The sequence below is a fragment of the Coregonus lavaretus genome (assembly GCF_964263955.1).
Source record: "Coregonus lavaretus genome assembly, chromosome: 39".
Classification (NCBI taxonomy): Eukaryota; Metazoa; Chordata; class Actinopteri; order Salmoniformes; family Salmonidae; genus Coregonus; species Coregonus lavaretus.
The window spans coordinates 19424609-19433044 of NC_140026.1; the positions used below are offsets into that span (position 1 = coordinate 19424609).

Consider the following 8436-nt stretch of genomic DNA (forward strand, 5'->3'; position numbering starts at 1 on the left):
CTTGGTTTTGAGAAACACCACCTGCAATAGACTTCCTCATTGTTCATTCTGCGGTATGAGGGCCACAGATAAACATGAACAAAGGCTCCAAAGCTCTCAGTATATTGATGCAGGTCTTTAGATAAAATTGTGTGATTCTGAACATTATCCGCAATGTTATTCCACTTTGTTGGACTCAAGCGATACATATCCGTGTGCGATGATGCGCGTGTTCTCAGTTCTCATCACATCAATGGGAACAAGGAAGCACATGATTGCTTGCACACGGAAATGTATCACAACCAACAAATGTAAACGCCTTGAGTTTTCTAAACGGCATTGTCACTTGGATTGGAACCAGGTGCTATGATCAGATGAGACTAAAATGTTGCTCTTTGTCAACACACACCTGGGGTGGGTTTGGCCTCGAAAGAAGGATGCATATGCAGAAAATAACCTCATACCTACTGTAAAATATGGTGGTGGATCTTTGAAGGAATGTGGCTGTTTTGCTTCCAATGATTCTGGGGCCCTTGTTAAGGTCAACAGCATCATGAACTCTACCCAGTACCAGGACATTTTAACCAAAACCTGGTTGCCTCAACCAGGAGTTGTACATTTGGTTGCAAGTGGATCTTCCAGCAAGACAATGACCCCATGCACACATCAAAATCTACGAATAAATATTTATTTGACCACATAATCAACATTTTCAGTCTTGAACCCCATTGAAAACTTGTGGTTTGAAATGAAAAGGGCAGTCCATAAGCCACTGGCTTCCAGTTGAAGCTCGCATCCGTTACAAGACCATGGTGCTTGCCTATGGAGCAGTGAGGGGAACGGCACCTCCGTACCTTCAGGCTCTGATCAGTCCCTACACCCAAACGAGGGCATTGCGTTCATCCACCTCTGGCCTGCTGGCTCCCCTTCCTCTGCGGAAACATAGTTCCCGCTCAGCCCAGTCAAAACTGTTCGCTGCTCTGGCACCCCAATGCCCACAAGCTCCCTCACGACGCCAGGACAGCGGAGTCACTCACCACCTTCCGGAGACATTTGAAACCCCACCTCTTTAAGGAATACCTGGGATAGGATAAAGTAATCCTTCTACCCCCCCCCCCCCCCCCCCCCCCAAAAAATAAATAAATAAATAAATAAATAAAAAATATTGTAAAGTGGTTATCCCACTGGCTATAGGGTGAATGCACCAATTTGTAAGTCGCTCTGGATAAGAGCGTCTGCTAAATGACGTGAATGTGCCCTTGAGCAAGGCACTTAACCCTAGTTGCTCCTGTAAGTCGCTCTGGATAAGAGCGTCTGCTAAATGACTAAAATGTAAATGTAAATGTAGTTAAGAAATGTATAATTAAAATTGGCTTATTTTATAGGCATAGGTCATGCCTTTCATTAAATAGCAGAAAACAAATAATTCAGTCGACATTCATTCCTGCTTTAGACTATCTTCTTCTATATACAGTAAATGCAGCTGCCATTGTATTGAAGCCATTGGACACAGTTTATCATATCGCACTAGGCTTTATTACGGGAGACAGGTTCAGTACACATCACTGCATTCTGTATCAGAAAGTAGGCAGCCTTGGCCTTTTTGAAATATCATAGATTGATGAATTGCACTTTTTTTGTTTATAAAGCCCTCTTGCACAAACCTCCACCATGCCTTATTATTTCATTGTTAATCTACAGAAGTACGAGCTACCAGACCCAGTCTCAGGGATGGCTAACTCTGGCGATCCCTTTGATCTCCACTGAGGTAGGTATTGTTTTTTTGTCACCTTACTTGTGGAATAATCTCCAAAACTCTCTAAAATTGGATGATGTGGTGCCTCGGTTAAGCTCGGCAATTCAGATGGCTATTGAGGACCTTTTTACTAAAGAATGTGTTTGTTTTCTATGATTCTGTTTTGTATCTCTGTTTTGCCTTTGGTGTAGTGATGTGTAAATTAATGTGTATATTGATGTGTATGTTGGTGTCCATTATTGGCAGGTAGCCTACCGGTCAAGAGCGTTGGGCCAGTAACCGAAAGGTCACTGGTTCGAATCCCTGAGCCGACTAGGGTAAACATCTGTCTATGTGCCCTTGAGTAAGGCACTTAACCCTAGTTGCTCTAGACAAGAGCATCTGTTAAAAGTGTAAATGTACTGATGTGTTATACAGGGCTCATTTGTAGAACAGGTGTAAACATGACTTCCTGTCAAAATAAAGGCTCGTTGTTCTGATAAGTTGTTGACTTGAAAGCATTTAGTACCCCAGGGAGATTCCAATCAGTATTGTTCCACCATGTCAGACAAAACACAGGTGCTGATTGTAAGAATGATATAATAATGGAACACCATTAGTGGATGGATGTTCATTATATACATCTACATATTGTGCTTATTTTATTATCTGTATGATTTCACTAATCAATCAACACATGCTTCTCTTTGTCTCAAGTTATTATAATTTCGCATATCCATATCTAAGACACCCTTGATGAGTGGGGTCACAGCCAAGGTCTGCCATTATCAATGGCGACCTTGGAGCAATTAGGTTTAAGTGCCTTGCTAAAGGGCACATTGACAGACGTTTCACCTTGTCAGTTCGGGGATTCGAACTAGTAATCTTTAGGTTCCTGGCCCAATGCTCTAACCGCAAGGCTACATGAGTTATGGCTAGAAGAGAGACAGCATTTGTCGAATTAAGGCATAAATGGAATTTTTTTTGCATTCTAACCTGCTACGTTAATTATACTAACCTGCTACGAAAGGTCAAATCTGACGTTAATTTTACAAAAGCTGGATCCCTTCTAGCCATATCCGGCTACCTTATTATTTAATTAAATAAATGAGTAAAAAAACGTTTCCCTCAACTGCGTTACCTACTCCAGTCAGCAGTACCAACTCCAGTCAGCAGATGGCGATGTGCGTCTTTCAGGCGATGCTGCCAGTGTGACGTATTATCTAGTGAACGTGACGGTTCTTCAATAACACCAACTAGTCTGCCACCACCGTAGCTTGCTAGCTAACATAGCCGAAAGATTTAAGGTCTTTAGACTGTTCGGTGTATATTAGCTACTGTGTTTTAAACACACTTCTGTCGTCAAGCTAGTTTCCCCTTTTAATTTCATATTTACGTTGCTAGTAGTTAGCTAGCTGGATAGCTAAAACAGCCTAGCACTAGGCTAGTCGATAATAATGTGCTAACTAGCTAGCTAACATCCGACCATGAGCTCATTAAGCTACTCCACCCCTGCTAAAGAAGAGGAAGTCTGCTGGACGGAGAAAGAGGGTCTTTGGCTGAACATTGTCGTAAAAGAGGAGGAGGAAGAGGAGGATGTCACAGTAAAAAGAGAAGTAGAGGGTGAGGCTGTTGCAGTGAAAGAAGAGTTCAGAGTGAAAGAGGAGGAAGAAAAAGTGGAGGGTGCAGTTTTTGGAGTGAAGGAGGAGATAACTGTAACATTGAAAGAGGAGGAGACTGGAGATCAGATTAACAACGGTGAGTAACGTTACTATCTTAATTAAAAACAAGGGCACAAATTGCCTAAACATCAGACTGTTACCATGGATATTCAGTCTGAAAGAAGTGGCCCTAAAAAGAGTATCTACAGGCCAGAATGTTGAATAAAATGACATTAACACCAAAGATGTTCTAATTGTTCTGTGTTAACACTTTACCGTGTTGGTGCATTTGACTGTAGGAAGTGAAGGTAAAATATCCACAGGAAAGTATTGTTTACCCGAATTTTTGCTGTGGCGGTAGGGTCTGTCACTTGTATTTTCAATCCGCTGATGCATTGCATGTGATGCACAATATGTAACCAATAGCTGAATTTAACCTTGAAAGTTGTTGACCAAAGCAAGTTCCCTCACAAACAGATGGAAGTGCTTGTGAAACTTGCCAGCTGATTGCGTGGGACAAAGTTCGGTCTGTGGCTGTGGTTAAGCTCCGACATTGTTTACATATTGTGCAAGTGTTTGTTGTGTACGAATTGCATCAGTATTAAAAATACAAAATCGGAAATACAAACGATATACAGACCAGCTTACTGAAAGTAGGGTTAATAACACTTCCCTGTGGATATTCTGTCTAAGATTGCCCATGACATAAGGACAAAATCAGTGGACAACAGGTAAAGTAATTTTTAAATGAAGTTTATTCATCATTCTGACTTGTAATGGGACTGTTCGTGAATGCTGAGCATTAATGACAGGAGCCAATACAAGTCTTCCACTCTTGGATTTTAAAATAGGCTAGGTCACACACTGTTGTTGAACCGATGCATGGTTTTAAAGGGGCATTTTTGATTATGCAGTTTTTTAATGTAAGAAAGGTACACTGTAAAATGTGTATACCATTAAAGAGTGGGCCACCAACAAAATGTTAAAGTATTTGCACGCAAAATTACAACTTAAATATCTCACCCTTAGGGGTAGCCCTTCAATGCTTGCCATCATGTATACAGTTAATAAGAGTAAGTACGGATATTTTAACAGTAGCGTTCAGTCCTAGGTCATTCCATAGCGACAGCTTGTGAGATATTGCCCGACCCGTTGCTGTAGGCTACCTGTTTTAGCAGCACGTGTCCTGCGTTGGATGGTATCTGTAATCGGTAGACAGTTTATCATCATTTGCATCGCCAAGCAGTGCCCAAGAAAGTATTAAATCCACTTTGATGCTAACCCCACCCCATCCAATCTAATTCAAATATGGATTCCCCCTTATGGATGTTACATGGATTCCCAATTAAGCATTATGGATGTTACATGAACTGGACAAGCTTTTTGGGGAGACTGAACATATTATCAGAAGTCTGTGAGTTTGTAAGGCTTAGGTCAAAACATGGATAGCCATTTCGAAGGAAAGGCTTGGCTTAACAGAAAAACAATAATTTTGAAAATATTGTAATTTCTATTATTACTTTACAGATATTGGGCCACCAACAAAACGTTGTTAACAATTGATCAAATGCAGCCTATAACGTTGACTAAAATAGTTTGTAATATATGTTATTTTAGAGCTCTGCTCACCCTAAAAACATGACAATCCATTAGAGCAAGATTAGATTTGGAGCTCTTCATCATTTGTTTTTAAAATGTCCCCAAGTTTATTTGTAATTATGAAATGTTCTGAAGACTGGCCTCAGGTTATTGAGTCTGGAAAAAAATTCATAGGAAGACAGTTTTATCATGTGGGGGTTTCATTCAGGTCTCTGTTTAACTAAATACTCTGTCTTTGGCAGGGGAGAGACTAGACTCTCACTCTGAAAGCGAGAAGAGTCCTTCAGGTGAACCAGACCCAGAGACGTCCAAACCAGCAGGGCGACACCACTGCTCCCAGTGTGGAAAGAGTTTTACTCAGTTAGGGAGCTTGAAAACACATGAGAGAATACACACAGGAGAAAAGCCCTACCACTGCTCCCAGTGTGAAAAGAGTTTTAGGTGGTTAGGGAGTCTGAAAAAGCATGAGAAGACACACACACGAGAAAAGCCATACCAATGTTCCCTGTGTGGTCAGAGTTTTACCCAGTTAGGGGCCCTGAATAAGCATGACAGGACACACACGGGACGTGATAAGACCTACCACTGCTCCCTGTGTGGAACGATATTTAACCGGTTAAGGCATCTGAATAAGCATGAAAGAATACATACACAGGAGGAGAAGACATACCACTGCTCTTATTGTGGAAAGACATTTTCCCAGTCAGAGGACCTGGAATCACATGAGAGAATAGAGAGGCTGTGTTCTGACTTATGTTTTTGACTGGGAATTTGTGTTTTTGTTTATGCCACATGAAATCATATTGTGTAAATTAATTCTTACTCAAAAATAGGCCTTCTTTGGTTGTTGTTTTTTCATCTCGAGACATAATCATGTCTAAAATCAGATTAAATATTTAAAAGTTTATTTCATTTTGATTATGACATTTCATTTGATTGGATACAAGTAAGTATAAACCCTCCAATGTTGTTCATTATGTTATTTGGATATTGCAAAATGTAAATGATTATATAAGTCACTAAGTAAGTAGCCTTTCATGATCCTTGGCTTGTCTGAGCCAGAATTAATCTCATATTTCTGTAGCTTGAGGCAGTTTGATGTACAAGTACATGTCTTGTCAATTAGTATTCAACCCCTTTGTTATGGCAAGCCTAAATAAGTTCAGGAGTAAAAATGTGCTTAACAAGTCACATAATAATTTGCATGGACTCACTCTGTGTGCAATAATATTGTTTAACATGATTTCTGAATGACTTCCTCATCTCTACCCCACACATACAATTATCTGTAAGGTTCCTCAGTCGAGCAGTGAATTTCAAACACAGATTCAACCCCAAAGACCAGGGAGGTTTCCCAATGCCTCACAAAGAAGGACACCTATTGGTAGATGGGTAACAACAAAAAGACAGCAGGCATTGAATATCCCTTTGAGCATGGTGAAGCTATTAATTTCACTTTGGATGGTGTATCAATACACCCAGTCACTACAAAGATACAGAGGTCCTTCCTGATGAATAGAATTGTGCATTTCTTGATTCCAACATTGAAACGTCTTGAATGTGATTTGATATATGATTTGGATATAGCTAAATTAATTTGATTGGATACAGTTGTGGCCAAATATATTGGCATCCTTGCGCTTTTCTTAAATAATTCCCTATTTCCTCTCAAATAAAAACAAACATTTGGTCTCCATACCTTATTATTGGATTTTCAACATCGCAGAACCAATTACATTTTTGTTAACTGAAGTTTATTTTTATTTTTTTCTGGGGAAAAAAGACATATGGCATGGAAAGATTATTGACACCCTGGAGCAAGTACTTGGTTGCACATTTTTTGACTAAAATAACTGCAGACAAATGCATCTTGTAGCCATCAATGAGCTTGCTGCACATTTCTACTGGCAATTTGGCCCACTCTTCAGCAGCAAACTGCTCTAATCAATGCAATGTCTTCAATGTTTGAGGGGTGCCCTCCACCAACTTCTGTCTTCAGATCTCACAATTGGTTATGGATGTGATTCAGATCTGGAGTCTTCGCTGGCCACTTCAGAACAGTCTAGTATTTCTTCTTGAACCATTCCAATCCAGGGTGCTTTTGATGTGTGTTTGGGGTTGTTATCCTGCTGGAAGACCCACAACCTTCAACAGAGACCCAGTTTTTGGACACTGGGTTGAACATTGGACTCCAAAACCCTTGATAATCTGCTGTTTTCATGATGTCTTGCACACGTTCAAGGACCCCAGTACCAGAGGCAGCAAAGCAACCGCACAGCATTATCAAACCTCCCCATGTTTGATTGTAGGGAGGGTGTTCATTTCTTTGAAGGCTTAATTTGTTTATTTGAATGCTTAATTTGGTAGTTGGTACACAATGGCCGTACGACCAAGTATTAGCTCTGAATTATTTAAGAAAAGACCATGTGTGCACAAATGAATTTGATATGATTTGGATATTGCAAAATTATTACGTTGATGAATAATGTGCATTTCTTGATTCTAACCTTGAGTTGTTTTTCATTGAGTTAATTTGTGTACTAGTCATCAAGCTAAAGGAATATGAAAAGGTGATGATGTTGTTCTGATAACATTGATAAGTTGTTGACATGAAAAACATTCACTACTTCATGAAGGTTCCAATCAGTTTTATTTGACCATAGAGAAAACAGGTGCTGATTGAAAAATGATTTTTTTGTCTGAATAAAATGCCTTTGCCATTATTGAACGTTCATTAAATACAGTACCAGTCAAAAGTGTGCAAAGCTGTCATCAAGGCAAAGGGTGGCTATTTCGGCGCACAATTGGCCCAGCGTCGTCCAGGGTAGGGGAGGGAATGGCCGCCAGGGATGTAGCTCAGTTGATAGAGCATGGCGTTTGCAACGTCAGGGTTGTGGGTTCGATTCCCACGGGGGGCCAGTATGAAAAAAATAAAAAAATGTATTCACTAACTGTAAGTCGCTCTGGATAAGAGCGTCTGCTAAATGACTAAAAATGTAAATATTTGAAGATTCTCAAATATAAAATATATTTTGATTTGTTTAACAATTTTTTGTTTACTACATGATTCCATATGTGTTATTTCATATTTTTATGTTTTCACTATTATTCTACAATGTAAAAATAAAGAAAAACCCTTGAGTGAGTAGGTGTGTCCAAACGTTTGACTGGTACTGTATATGTATTGTTACATGTAGGAGGAGCATTATAGACCTAGTTGCATCTTTTATTATCTGTTTATTTGACTGAATGATTAAGAAATTGCCTTAAATGCAGATGTGTAGTTGATGTAAAGTTTGTTTTAAATTCTCACTAATCAATCAACACATGCTTCTCTTTGTAATACTCAATTTAATATTATTATATAATGAAATGAAAAATAAACATTTACATTAGGTGTACATTTTAGTCATTTAGCAGACACTCTTATCCAGAGCGATTTACAGTAGTGAGTGCAAACAG

General features: G+C 39.5%; 1 long non-coding RNA gene across 2 annotated transcripts; it reads left to right on the forward strand.

The window, feature by feature from the left end:
- Positions 1-2954: 2954 nt before the first annotated feature.
- Positions 2955-8138, forward strand: LOC311113221. 2 transcript variants are annotated; one of them, XR_014610995.1, is made up of 2 exons: positions 2955-3472; positions 5217-8138. It is a non-coding gene; the product is annotated as an uncharacterized lncRNA (long non-coding RNA). The 2 variants fall into 2 exon arrangements; XR_014610996.1 differs by lacking the exon at positions 2955-3472 and adding an exon at positions 3480-4106.
- The last annotated feature ends 298 nt before the right edge of the window (positions 8139-8436 follow it).